Here is a 14,518-nt window from a genome sequence, read left to right as displayed (position 1 = left end):
TGGATGGGGAAGTGAACAAGTCAGGGTAGGGATGATAGAGGCAGTGGGGGAGATCAGAAGATGACTTTAGGAGATGGCAGATGAAAAAGACAAGAGAAAAGAAGACAAAGCAACCAGGATCCTTAACATACAGTTTGTAGAATACTAACCACCAGTTTTGTCTCCAGAAAGGGAGAAGAACCAGACAAAGTGGGTTCACCAAGATGGGGGTGAGGAGAGGCAGGAAAGAATCCCTTTTGACAACCTACCCTATACCTCTTGTGGAGTAAACAGCTAAGGAATTAGAGTCTCTGCTCCCAAAGACAACCGTAAAAGTCTACGACTGGAATTCCTTGAAAATTTATTGTTTCTGTGCTTTTCACGTAGTTTGGCATAAAAATTCTTGTTGATTCTTTATGAAGCCATCTTCTTACTTCTGCATAAGACTTTCAAGTACAGAATGAAATAATCAGATAACCTTAGGGATGACATAGCAATGGATAACTCTTAAAAGTGTCCTCCATTCTGATCAAAGGTAAGAAATTTGAGGTCCAGGAAAGTTTAGCAATTCATGAAAGGATGCAGAGCTTAAAATCATGAGATCTTAGTTCTAGGGGCCTATTTTTCCTTATCCAAGTCTTTTGTTCTTTCTACTATTTCAGGAAACCAAAAATATCTTTCTTTCTCTTTCTCTCGCTCACTCATTTTTGCCTCAACATCTTCCTTTTGAAAGTTTTTTCAGTATCTCAATGGTGAAATAATAAAAAAATGTACATATTACTGTCCAAGATGAAAGCAGCACTAAGGAGATAGAAGGCAAAACTCCAAATCAGTAATTACTAGATTAAAAGCAAAAAATATAGGCAGAGCTCTCCCCCTACCCCTGAATCAGTTTTCTGAGTCGTTTTTTTTTTTTTTTTTTTTGTGAAAGCGAAGACCTTAGAAATTCCCCAAAGTCATGGATATATGTTTGCTTGCTCACGTGTGTGTGCATGTGTGCGCTGTATGCTGAGATGATTTGGGCATGAGCAGAACTGATAACTAACTTCTGGGAATGGTTGACAGTCAGACCCCTGAGCTGGAGGGAGGAAGAGAGGGTGTAGGGTGGCAAGAGAGAAGAGAGTGGAGGTTTACCCAGGCAAACTCTGTTTTGGCTACTTATTTTCATTATGAAGAATCCAAGACAATATCAAACAAGGAGGGTCCCAGTGGATGCTGCTAGGGAATATGTCAACAGCAACTGAGACATCTACTAAACAGGGATGGGAGAAGACCCCAAGTAATGGATATCCCTGACATTAGCAATGAACTGGATTGAGTGAGTTGAAATGGTTCTGAGATGAGAATGTCTCACATGGTCTGGAGTGTGGATGTATGATGGTTGGAACTAGTGACAGGCTTCTTTTGACCTCATCGGGAAAAACCCCTACCTTCTCCTGGAGACAAAAATAGAAGAAAAACAAAAGTTGCTGTGAGAGTATGTGGAATCACCACTCAATAATTTCATAATGAGCTCAATTATTAGTGTGCCTTTTACAGGTTTCCTGTACATAAAGAGGTTTTAAACTGTAGGCTGACTGCCCGGTGCTCTTCTTGGCCACTCCTGATAGGATGCCGGGCAGAGAGGAAGCTCAGGGTGCATCTGCACCAGAGTCCAAATGGGGATGGGCAATACCAGCTTCCAAGGAAACATCTGGAATTGGGGATGAGGTGCAGGAGGAGGGGTTGATTTTGGCTGTTTCAATGGCTAGTGAGTGCTACTGGGTGTTCAGTGGCTGGAGGTCCAGGGGCTAAAATTCCTTGACAAGGGTTCAAGACAGTTTTACTCGAGGAGGAATAGTGTATCCCAGATGGCTGATGGTACGCAGAAAACTGAAGAGCTCACTTTATACACCCAGGGTGTTAAGTGCTCCAGAGGCAGGTGCCGAGCCCAGAGCAGCCCCCTCTAAATACAGCAATGTAGAATCCTTCTCATGGAGCACATTCTCCTGCTCCCCTGGGACGTCCTCACAGTTGTCCTCTTTTATTCAGAAAATCCCGGGAGTTCCCCTTATGACTCAGCAGTAACAAACCTGACTAGTAACCATGAGGATGCAGGTTTGATCCCTAGCCTCACTGAGAGGGCTAAGGATCCAGTGTTGCTGTGAGCTGTGGTGTAGGTCACAGACATGGCTCAGATCTGGCGTTGTTGTGGCTGTGGTGTAGGCTGAAGCTGCAACTCCAATTCCACCTCTGGCCTGGGAATTTCCATATGCTGCAGGTGTGGCCCTAAAAGGCCAAAACCAAAACTAAACAAAACCCAAGTCATCTTTATATCCACTTAAGAATGGCATGATTTTAAAGCCATGCTGCTGCTACTAGACTCCCCCAAATCAGCAACAATAAATCTATACTTTCAAAAAACCAAGCACATGGTAACTCGCCACTCTGGATGATCATATGATTGATTAGTCTTTCTTTGGCATCAGCGATGAGGAGCAGCTTTACTTTGAATGTGCCAAGCTTTGAAAAGATAAACACTGTTTATCTCTCAAGACAGTCATAAATGGTAGGGAAAAGAAACAAAGCTGGAAACTTTAGAATTTTTCAGAAATGAGGCTTTTTGCTAAAGCTAAAACTAAAATAAAAGTAGCAACACAACCTCCTGATTTTCTGATTCAAATCATTTCATGCGCCACTCATTAGGTCTTTCTTCCCAAGCCCACTTTAATTGAGACGGTGCAGGCAGTGACGAGTGCACCAGTAAAACCACGGCGAGGTTTCACCTTGAGAGACAGGAGCAAAAACAGGAAGGTAAGAGGTCAGCCTAATTTCCAGAGACAGGGTGGTTACAATTTCAATTAGGCATCAGGCACCCATGGGAGGAAGGAAGTTATCCTACTTCGCATGGACCCTGTCTCAGGAACCCTAGCCCTGGCAACACTGGAAGGTCACTTTTTGACATCTGTCATTATTTCAGGCCATTCATGGCCCACACCTCCTATTTCAATACCATTCTGAATTTAGTAGCATGACACAGTGGGCTGCAAGCTAGAGCCTAGATGCCTGTCCGGTTTCTTGAGGGCTGTGGCTAACCTATGAAGTGTGTTGTTGTTATTGCTGTTTTCTTACCACCATGCCCCTGCTATCCAGACAGGTCTCCCTTTCCTGGGAGAATTAACAATCAGAGGAGGTCTGGCACCCACCTATTCCTTTAATTTCACAGATTTCCAGAGCTGGAACGTACCATAGGAGTGATCCAGTTGAACCCTTTCCTTTTGGAAAGGAGAAGGTGGTCAAAGGAATTCCTTGTCCAAGAAAACCCAAAGTTAATAGAATTGGGCCCAGAATGGAACTCTTGACATTAAACCCAACTTCATGGTTAATAACTGCAGGTTGATTCCTGTCATGGCAACTTATGGTGCTGGAACGGCTGGTGGTCATAGTACCAGGGACTCAATCAATCATTCTATCATTTAGAATGCAAATCAATCATTCAGAATGCGAAACGACTTTTTTTTTTTCCCCAGTCAGTTTTGGAAACTTTGCAATTGCTTTACTTCCAGCTTTTGAACCTCAAATTTTATATATAAAATTGAGGACTTGCCACCCAAGTCCCCAAACGCTCTTCATCGCCTCTCTCTGGTCCTTGAGGTTGTGTGTGCCCATTGCATGCACTCTGAGATAAGGCAGCTTACAGCTCTGGCTCTGAACAACAAAGCAGCTGAAGCTGTTAGAAGCTGCAAGAATACCCACTTCCTACTTTACGGGTAACATATCTTTGCAAAGTTGGTCTCAGCTTCCCCATCTCAAGCAAATGAAGATTTAGAACAATGACCTCAAATTCCCTTTTATAATTTTCTTAAAATCTTATGAAATCCCTTATTTTAGAAGACACGTCATCTCATGGAGCACACAGAAAATTTTCTGAGTTTGACAATCCTCTTAGCTCTGATTCTTAGTGGATTGAAAGACAGAGACGTTTGTAAGTCATTTACCACAGAAATGGAGGCTAAATGCTTATTTCCATACTAGTTAACAAGAGTCTTTTCAGCCCATGCTAGTAACAAATAACCTTTGTAGGCTGCTTTACTATGTGCCAGGCACTTATATTCTAAGAGCTCTGATTTTGGAAATACTGGTGCCATTTGTCAAAAATCTTAGGAGGTAGGTAGCATTACTGATCTCATTTGCAGGTGAGGAAACATGCAAATTATTATTATTATTTGCATTACCCACCCAATGGGCGAGAGCTACCGGGGGTCAGAGCTGGGCATCACACCCATACAGCCTGGCTCCAGCCATGGCATCACTCCCCATGGTGTGACTGAAGGGCAGCCTTGGCTCAGATTCCTGTGGGGGAGCAAGACATAGAGTAGGGGAAAAAAAAAAAAGGTTGAGAGCTTCTTTTCCTTTTCTAGGGGACAGAGAACAGTACATGGGGCTTATCTCGTCAGTACTTCCCCGTACTTCTGGCACAGCCACTCTGAGTTAGACAAAAATCCACTTTTCCCCCTGCCCTGCCAGCTCTCTCTTCTCTCCAGACATCTGCACATGCTCCTCTCTTTCCCCCAGCCCCTCTACTTTTCTGTCTAAGGCCTGCTTGGCACTCCTTTCTGGGGGCTCTGCTTGGGGGTCAGTTCCAATAGGAAGCCTCCCCCTTGAATTCGCAAGTCTCACAGCCTCCAGTAGCCTGTGCCCTCCTTTCCTTAGCACTTGTTGAGGGTAGTATATGTGTCCATGACTTGTCTGAGTACAAGGCAAGCTTCAGGGAAAAAGAGATATATGTCTTGTTTCCTGTGTTTTCCTTTTTGGCCACCTTGAGGCATATGGAGTTCCTGGGCCAGGGATCAGGTCCAAACCCCAGGTGCAACCTATGCCACAGCTGTGGCAACACCGGATCCTTAACCCACTGTGCTGGGCTGGGGATCGAACCTGCATCCAGTGCTCCAGAGATGCCAAGGATACTGTTGCGCCACAGGGGGAGCTCTACATGTCTCCTTTTTATTCAGTCTCTAGGGTCTAGAACATGCTTGGGATTAAATAACTATTTGTTGCTGTCCACACTGTTCCATTCCCCAGTGATTCGCCCCATGTTCAAAATAATTATCCCCCACCTACGATTTCTTTCTTCCTTGTGCATAAACAAGAAAATAATACCAGACCCTATCACGCTGCTGGGGTAAAGGAGTATGTTTCTACTCAAGCTTTGCCTCTCCTGCCCTATTCCATTTTCATGTGCCTTATCATTCCTCCTGGGCCCTCCACAACTGCTTACTTCCTATTCCGATCCTCCAGTCCTTAGGTGTGCGAGGCAATCCCAGGCAGCAATGCTGTGATGAATGTATGCAGGATGGGTGTTGACTAAGACTCTCGGGGAAGTCCCTATCGTGACCCTGACCAGTCCCAGGAAGACTATGTGGCCAGAATTCTCCTTACCGCTAAGGTTATCTAGCCAGATATTCTCGCCCTTTAGGAGCAGAACACTTGAGGGATGAAAACAGAGATGCCATAGCAACAGATGCTATTGCTGCTGCCGGCTCCATGAAGAGGCACATGGTGGCAGGCATTACCCATTGAATGCTGGTCTCCTTAAAACTGAGTGCAGCTGAGGCAAAAGGCAACTCAGGAGACACCATCTACTTTCTAGCTCTCCTGCCTCTACTATGATTGTGTTATATTACGAGTGATAAACCCTCTCACTGAAGCTGTTTTATAAGCCAGGCTATAGTATTCTACCTTTCTGAATTTTAGTAGTTATTTCATCAGGATAAATCTAAGAGTTTTGGAATAGAGTTTTAGATATTGTCTTGCTCAGTTATTCATTCAACCAATGCTTGCCAAGCACATAGACACAAACTCATTTTGCTGGGTGTGAGGGGACTTGAGCATGAGCAGGGCATAGTCCTTTCATGGAACTCACAGTACGCAATAGTTGAGGTACAGAAGTAGCTAGCACCAAATAGAATGTAATTGGTGCAATCTTGTTGGTGATATTAACTCAGTTTTAGAGATGTAGCTGAGGTACCAGCTGATTATTAGACCAGCGCTGTTCAGCAGAATGGTCTGGAATGATGGAAATGTTTACTGGCTGTGCTGTCTTACATCACTAGCCATAGGTGGCTACTGAGCATTTAAAATGTGGCTAGTGCAACTGAGGAACTGAATTTTAAGTTGTATTTGATGAAACTTAAACTGCTCCTGTGGCTAGTGGCCACTGCATTGGACAGGGCAGATCTAGGTAACAGTCCATCAGACAGAAAGGTAAACACTCAGAAAAGCACTGGATCCCAAGAGGCAGTCTGAAATGTCAACATGAAGGGAAAGAACTGAAGCTCCCATGAGGTTCCAGACCCTTGCAATTATGTGATGCCTCAGACTCCTCGAGACGAACACATTCAAAATAAAAATCATGGTCTCCTCACACAGCTAATCCATTGTTTACTAGCTTAGATATCTCTCAGATCCACTCTTTTTTTCCATCTCTACTGCCACCTCTCCAGTCCCAGCTCCTGTCTGGATCACTGCCGTGGTCTCCTACCTCTTTATACTGTTTCTAGAATAATCCTTCCTGAACATCTAATTAACCAGTTCACCCTCATATTTAGGCAAAAATTCCAAGTCCTTACAATGGCTTATAAGGTTTGACCCCTGCCTACCTCCCTGGTCCCATCTTTTACTGCTTTTATTCCTCTCTCTCCATGGTAACTTTGCTAACCTTCTTATCCTTCATTAAACAATGGTGGTATAAATGGACTGCAGGCGGCATGTACAGATGCTGTTCGTGTGTGTGTGTGTGTGTGTGTGTGTGTGTATGTGTGTGGTTAAAAATTTGAGGAAGCTTTCAGAGGCACTGCGGGGGTGCCTCTAAGCAGTAAAAATAAGTGCTTTTATTTGGGTCTGTATTATCTCTGTTTAATACAAATTTTAATTAAATAGAAGACTTTCAAGTCATAGACATCATTTTAACTAGGCTAGTGTGACCTATGCAGGTACAATATGGGAAAAGTAAATTTATTTTAGTGCCATCACATTCCTTGCTAACTAGTTCATTACAGACCCAAAGCAAGGTGAAACGAGGAGCCATAATTTAAGATCTTTGAAGGTCAGAGTACCTAGCCATGTAGGTGATGTGAAATATTTGGTAAATTAAAATGCCCAGCTGAAGGGAGAGGAGGGTATAAGAGAAGGCTTTCTTCACAATACTTCTTTCTCTACAATAGTGGGCGCCTCAGTCAGACACACTTGTGTGCTGTTGTTTCTTTCCTATTTGTTGTTATTGTTATTAACTTCTTTAGGTGTTTCAGGAGAATTTCGTTATCCTCAAACGCTGTTCAGGGCAGAATTATCTTCTTAAACAAAAGAAAATAAGCAGCAGGTAGTCCTAGCTCTAAGCAAATGTGAGTTGACAAAGTTCATCTTCAGAGGTCTCCATGTCTCCTATTTATATCTGTTTCTCTTTTTAGGTACTCTCAAACTGTGGTCCCCAAAGTGGTTGCATCCAAGGGGTCTTTAATCACAACTGAAAACAAGCATATGTATGCATTTGACCTGTTAGGACCTATCCTAAGAGGACTTGCCTCTTTCAGGAAGATTGCCTACAATTCCTAGCATGATGGGAGAGTAAACGTTATCCAGAAGTCTTCTATGATTCTATACAAGCTAACTGCCAAATGCCAGCTCTAGTAGCACGTCAGGCCAGCCCAGCGTCTATGACAAGGTTGTGTGGCGTGGTTGACAAACTTCCTGGTTTACCAGTTGTTCCTTTCCTCGAACTCTCTACTTTTCCATTCCTACTCTGTCCAGGCCTTCTCTAAGGAAAATGAACTTCTAACACTGCTCAAAACAAGCTGGATTTGCTTTATAACATACTTTGCTAGTTAAAGAAGGGCTGATTTGAGTTAAATTTTTTCTATTGTCAATGTGCAAAAGAATCTCCTGGGCAATTATTAAAAAAGGAGATACCTTGGCTCTAAAGCCAGAAGTTCTGATTCAGGGAGCTGTGGCTATGGTATTGGAATTGTGGGAGTCAGTGATCTTAAGTCTTCTAAAGTGCCTAAGCCCATTCTGATGGAGATGGTCCACAGGTTGTGTTGGGAGAAACACTGCCTTGAGAAATAATGGGTAAAAACAAAATTTTACAACAGTTGTCAAGTGAGATATTTTGAGAATGTGAAAATTTACTTCATCTACTGGCAGACCCAGTCCCATTTAGCAACTTAGAAGAAAACTCAGTTTTCAATTACTGGAGAAAACAGAGTAATGTATTAAAAACGGATTTGCTAAGCTAATTTTGTGACCATACCAGAAAATGTGATTATTCATAAACCTATCTAAAGCTGATAGCTGCCAAAATTCTGAGGTGAGTTATAACTTAACAAACAGAGCAATAAAGTCTAAAACATTTGGCAATTCCATCCTTGGAACAGAATAACAAAAAGATAAAATAACAAACAATTCAAGTATTTCAACCAGAAGAAAGTCTGATGAGTTTTCTTTCATAAGGAGGTATACTTATCTTAATAAATCAGTAATGTTGCTGCAACTGTTTTAAGTTACTAAAAGGTGAAAATTTGAAAACAAAAGTTAAAGGGGTTATTTTGGTGAGTATGAATGTGAACATCTTAAACTATTGGGTAGTATAATTAATTCAAATCTTTCTTGTTCACTCAGACTACACAAAGATTAATTTCTTGCCTTTTCAAGAAAATTACCAAAGAATTTTCATATTGGATGATGCGTCCACTCTAGGAAAAGACTAATTTCACTGCAGAATGTGCTATCAAATAGGTTACTGCTATTGAAAATTGGCTTTTACTTAAGTATTCTTTGTTGAATCAAGACGCTGAAGTAACTTCCATCAGTTTGTTGGTGTGACTATAAAAAGTCTCTTCAGTAATGTCCATGGTTTCTGATGGTTCACCCTCTGCCCCCAAATTTATTTAATAGTGTTATGGGGAGATACTGACTCAACATACGTATTGAATCAGTGTTCTCTTAAAAATCAGAGATGATGCGCAACCTATTCTGACCTGGTTATAAAATCTCATAGAAATTCTGTTTCATTTATCAAAGATTAATTAATCTCTATCCCATGGATATCTTTCAAATCAATTTATAGTCTCCCCCTCACTGAATGGAAAGCACTTTGATTAAGAACAATTTTGATCTTTGCTCTAGTTAACCTTGATTCTGACTTACATGCTGTTAGCATTTATACCTTAAGTCTGGAATCTAAGTAAAAATCCTTTTGTAGAGCCTGCGTAACTTTTAAAATTCCAAATAATGACTTATGTGTCCCTTTGAGGCACTCAAACACATTTCTAAAAGCTCTTTCTTTAGATCTTATAAGTCCTTATATATTAGGAAGATTTCTCATTATATGTAAACATTTTTTTCCTTAAAACATAATTCAAGTAGTGAAAAGTCCATATAAACAATATCTTCTTTAGGATGGTTGTCATTAATTATTACCGGGGACAAACTCTACACTGATACAAACGCACTATCAATACATGAGGATGGTTGAATTTTTCACTGTTTTTTACATTGCATAAATCCAAAATTTTCAATGATTCTTTTAAGATAACCCATTAAGTACCTATTTTTTTCTGGTATTGACATTTACAACAGTTAAATGCCTTACTAATGTTTTATCCCTTAGATATATGATTAAAAGTTCCCAATCAGGGTGGATGGTTGACTACATGCCCAACCAAGCTCTGCTCACCCCAAATCTCTAGAAATAATAGAAAAGATAGCGTTGAAAACAAACAAACTATAAACACACTAGAAAACAAGGAATTAAATCCACAATGAACCAGAAGCCATGAGGAAGCCCCAAAAAAGAGATTTGAAAAAAAGATATACTAAAAGAAGAAACAGGAACCCAAATAGTGCACAAGAGAGAGGGTTACAGGAGTTCCCGTTGTGGCTCAGTGGTAATGAACCCGACTAGTATCCATGAGGATGCATGTTCTATCCTTGGCCCCGCTCAGTGGGTTAAGGATCCCGTGTTGCCATGAGCTGTGGTGTAGGTCGCAGGTGCAGCTTGGACCTGGCATTGCTGTGGCTATGGTGTAGGCCAGCAGCTGTAGCTCTGATTAGACCCCTAGCATGAGAACTTCCTTATGCCTCAGGTGTGCACCCCCCAAAAAAAAGAGAGTGAGAAAGAGGGCTATAAAAGAGTGGGCCCCCATTCAGAGTGCTCTACACTCAAAAGACAGAGCACACTGGGTGGGGCGGGGGGGGGGGGGGGAAGGGGGGACGGGTAAGGGGACCTGGGGGAGTGCTTGGAGGGAATGAAGTGAGGAATCCTGGGAACAATGACTCTGCCTCTGGGTGGGAGGAGTGGAGCCGTGCTCTGGAGGCTGCAATGTCTAAGAGGGAAGGGGTCTCATGGGAAGACCTGGTGAAGATTAGCCATCAGGGCCCTGCCCCACAGCACTCTGTCACTCTCTTCATCCACTGAACTCTGTCTTGTCTCACAAGCCGGCTGCATAAACAGAAATGGCAAATAGTCTAATAGAACCTTCACTGCCCACAAGCACACAAACAGAAAATCTCCAAGCATTCAAGAAAAGTCAGCTCTCACAAAGGAGGGCTCTGGAGTGAACACAGAGTAGAACAACTAGTTACACCAAGAGAGAATCAAGAGGTCCAAGTGGATGCTGTGAAAATGAAAATCTTGTATGTTGTGTTAAAACAAAATAAAATATGATTTAAAGTCTGCAATGACTGTTGGAAATTCTTCCTAGGACGGATTCATACCTGAGGCAACAGCTGATGGTTACCATTGATTTCTCATCTATTTTTTCAGTGGAGTCTTCATTTGAACATTATCTCCATTGCCCCTTTAGTAAATGTGGTTAAATGGCTGATAATGATTTGAGTCTTCAGGATATACCAGGAACTTTTGAAGTACATTGTATACATTTAATCCACAAGATAACCCTGTGAGAAAACAGACTCTTTTTTCTTTTTTTTTTTTGGTCTTTTTGCCTTTTCTAGGGCCACTTCTGCAGCATATGGAGGTTCCCAGGCTAGGGGTCGAATCGGAGCTGTAGCTGCCGGCCTACGCCAGAGCCACAGCAACACGGGATCTGATCCAAGTCTGCAACCTACACCACAGCTCATGGCAACGCCGGATCCTTAACCCACTGAGAAAGGCCAGGGATCAAACCTGCAACCTCATGGTTCCTAGTCAGATTTGTTAACCACTGAGCCACGACAGGAACTCCAGAAAACAGACTTTTTATCTCCATTAACAGACGAGAAAACCAAGGCCTGGAGAGGCTAAGAACCTTCCTTGTGGGCCCATAGTAAGCCTCTGAGCTTGTGCTAGACCCCGAGTCTCTCCAGCAACAAAGCAACTTTTCTGAACTCTGTGATGAAAAACAATTGTGTAAACACCTGCATTTTTCAAAACAACAACAGCAAAAAATGCTCCTGTCTTTAGAACAGATCTCACATCTCATAAATTACCAAGGGTTCAGAGCGCTTTCTGCAAGCTCTATCAACTTCACAGCGAGATTAAAAAGAAAGTTTCCAGTTTACGAAAATTCAGCGACAAGCTTGAAAAAAAAATCTCTGTCTTTATCCATGCCACATCCACCCTCTCCTTTTCTCATCAGATGCATAATGCAGCAATCTGTCTGCGGCATCAGAACCTGAGAGAGCTTTTCTCCAAACTCATCTCGCTTTGAACATCAACCAAACAGCATCAAAGAAGAAAGTCACCCTCTATCTTAGGATAAATGCCCAGTTTTCTTTTGCATTGGCCTAATTTCTCTAAAATAGTATATGAACATAGATCTATTTTGAAGATTAGAGACTTAATTCAGTAGAAACTTAAAATACTTCACTGTTAACAGAAAAAGATGAGGCGTGCCCATCATGGTGCAGCGGAAGCGAATCTGGCCAGGAACCATGAGGTTGCAGGTTCGATCCCTAGCCTTGCTCAGTAGGTTAAGGATTTGGCATTGCCATGAGCTGTGGTGTAGGTTTCAGATGTGGCTTGGATCTGATGTTGCTGTGGCTGTGGTATAGGCTGGCAGCTGTAGCTCCAATCAGATCCCTAGCCTGGGAACCTCCATATGCCACAGGTGTGGCCCTAAAAAGCAAAAAAGAAAAAGAAAAAAGAAAAAGATGAATGTTGTTATCTAGGGATGAGTTATATAGGTAGCGAGGTAACTAGGCCAGTACAGTTGCGCTTGGGTGCTGATAAGTTTCTCAGCCTAGAAACACTCTGCTCAGCCCTTCGCCTTGCTGGTCAGTTTCAGTAGAGGGGACCCTCCATCTCCAAGCATGGAGTCCTCCCAAGGGAACAAGCACGGTCACCCTGGGCAGGACTGTGGGCTCCCCTGTCATTCTGGCCTCCATCAATACAGTGGCAGTTCTGCACAACACTGTAAATCAACTACACTTTAATTTAAAAAAATTAAAAAATATACTGGCAGTTCTTACAGAGAAACACAACTGTTCAGATTTTCCAAGTCTATTTATCTCAGCACTTACACTTTTTCTTTGCGAATATCACCAATAATGTTAAATATGTTCATTTTGTGTTTTTTTTTGTTTTTTTTTTGTCTTTTGTGTTTTTAGGGCCGCACCTATAGCATATGGAGGTTCCCAGGCTAGGGGTTGAATCAGAGCTGTAGCCGCTGACCACAGCCACACAACGGCAGATCCGAGCTTTGTCTTCGACCTACACCACAGCTCACGGCAACATTGGATCCTTAACCCACTGAGCAAGGCCGGGGATTGAACCCGCCTCCTCATGGATACTAGTCAGGTTTGTTAACCACTCAGCCACGAGGAGAACTCTTAAACATGGTTATGAATTTAAAGAATAGTAACTGTATGTGCTACGTGAAACATGAGCAAAACTGAAGGCCACTGCAGGGCAAAAGGGGAGAGATGAACAGAAAGGAACAGAGAATAGAAAAAAGGAAGAAAGGAAAGAGAGGTCGAGAATGGTGAGCATCCTTGATAACAGATGTTCGGGGGGCAGGATGGGAGGTGGGGGAGGCACTACACTCATTCAGGCTGAAGGGCAAGTCAGCTGGGGTGTATGATTTAGCTAGCAACTTTCAAAACAGACTAGTTAGCCGAAGCCATCTGAAGACCCTTCAGTAACCCCTGACGTCTTTTTAATCCAGCAACAAACAGGTTAATGCCTGACATAGCAAAAGACTTTCAGGACTCTGGCGCCAGCCACCCAGATGTTAGATATTTGAATAGCACTTTTGCACTTTCCCTAGCTAAGCAAATTTTTAAGATCAGCAAGGACATGGATCAGCTTAAATGGATCATTCACTCATTTCCATGTTTTGATGTAATCACTAACTTCTAGTATCCTGTCTCTGTGTTCGGCTTTTTTTTTCATTTTCAGGAAAATATCTCTGACTTAGAAGTCCTTCCCCCCTCAGCCCATCATCCCCTTTACTCTTCCTCCTCCACTGTAAGAGTGCACATAAAGTGCAGTACTTTTTTTCCTCTCTTTTACATTTTAAAATTAATGTGTAGTTAATTTAATTTATAAGGCTGTGCCAATTTCTGTTGTACAGCAAAGTTTGCCAGTCATACCTATATATACATGTTATCAGAAGAGTATTTCTTTTTCTTTTTTTTTGTCTTTAGTCTTTTGTCTTTTGTCTTTTTTAGGGCTGCACCCACAGCATATGGAGTTTCCCAGGCTAGGGGTCTAATTGTAGCTGTTGCTGCCGACGTACACCACAGCCATAGCCATAGCCACAGCCACAGCCACAGCAACGCAGGATCTGAGCCGAGTCTGTGACCTACACCACAGCTCACAGCAACACTGGATCCTTAACCCACTGAGTGGGGCCAAGGATCAAACCCAAGTCCTCATGGATAGTAGTTGGTTTTGTTACCACTGAACCACCATGGGAACTCCACTGGGGGCATTTTTAAGCAATTTGAATTTCGACACCTTTGAAGGGCTAAGTTACTTTGATGTTCTCTCGCTCCTTCTAAATATATGAATATATACAATGTAATATATATACACTATTGATCAGAATAGCTATCCATGTAGGTCATCTTTCTCTTTAGAGACCCTTCAGTGTCACAATGATCAGGAAGACATGTAAAGGGACACTGGTTTGCATGGCTGTCTTGGTAATATCTCAATTCTGGCAAGAATCTGAAAACATGCAAATCCCATATTGATAGAAGCGCTTTCCTGCACTGTTATTTTTAAAGAATCTCTGGTTATTAGGCATTGAAAATAAACAAGAGGATAAAACAAACTGACTATTGCAGCAATTTGGAACAATTCAGTTCCTGTACTTCTATCAGGATTGCCTGGGCTCTCCCAGATATATTCAATTCACTAGCAGTTTGTTTCTAGTAATAAAATACAACCACTTCCATTCCTTGGCCATCCTGCCCCACAAACTCCTTCCAAAAAGAGATGGTGAAGATGCCTTTGAATAAGAAAACTACTTTTTTTTTTTTTGTCTTTTTAAGGGCACACCCACAGCACGTGGAGGTTCTCAGGCTAGGGGTCGAAACAGAATTGTAGCTGCCAGCCTAC

General features: G+C 42.3%; 1 protein-coding gene across 4 annotated transcripts in view; it reads right to left on the bottom strand.

The window, feature by feature from the left end:
• FYB1 (FYN binding protein 1) overlaps window positions 1-14,518 on the bottom strand; it is a 177,967-nt gene that overhangs the window by 75,358 nt on the left and 88,091 nt on the right. The gene's annotated exons all lie outside the window — the stretch shown is intronic.

This window comes from Phacochoerus africanus, chromosome 1 (genome assembly GCF_016906955.1).
Source record: "Phacochoerus africanus isolate WHEZ1 chromosome 1, ROS_Pafr_v1, whole genome shotgun sequence".
Taxonomy (NCBI): domain Eukaryota; kingdom Metazoa; phylum Chordata; class Mammalia; order Artiodactyla; family Suidae; genus Phacochoerus; species Phacochoerus africanus.
This window is presented reverse-complemented; position numbering and strand designations above follow the sequence as displayed.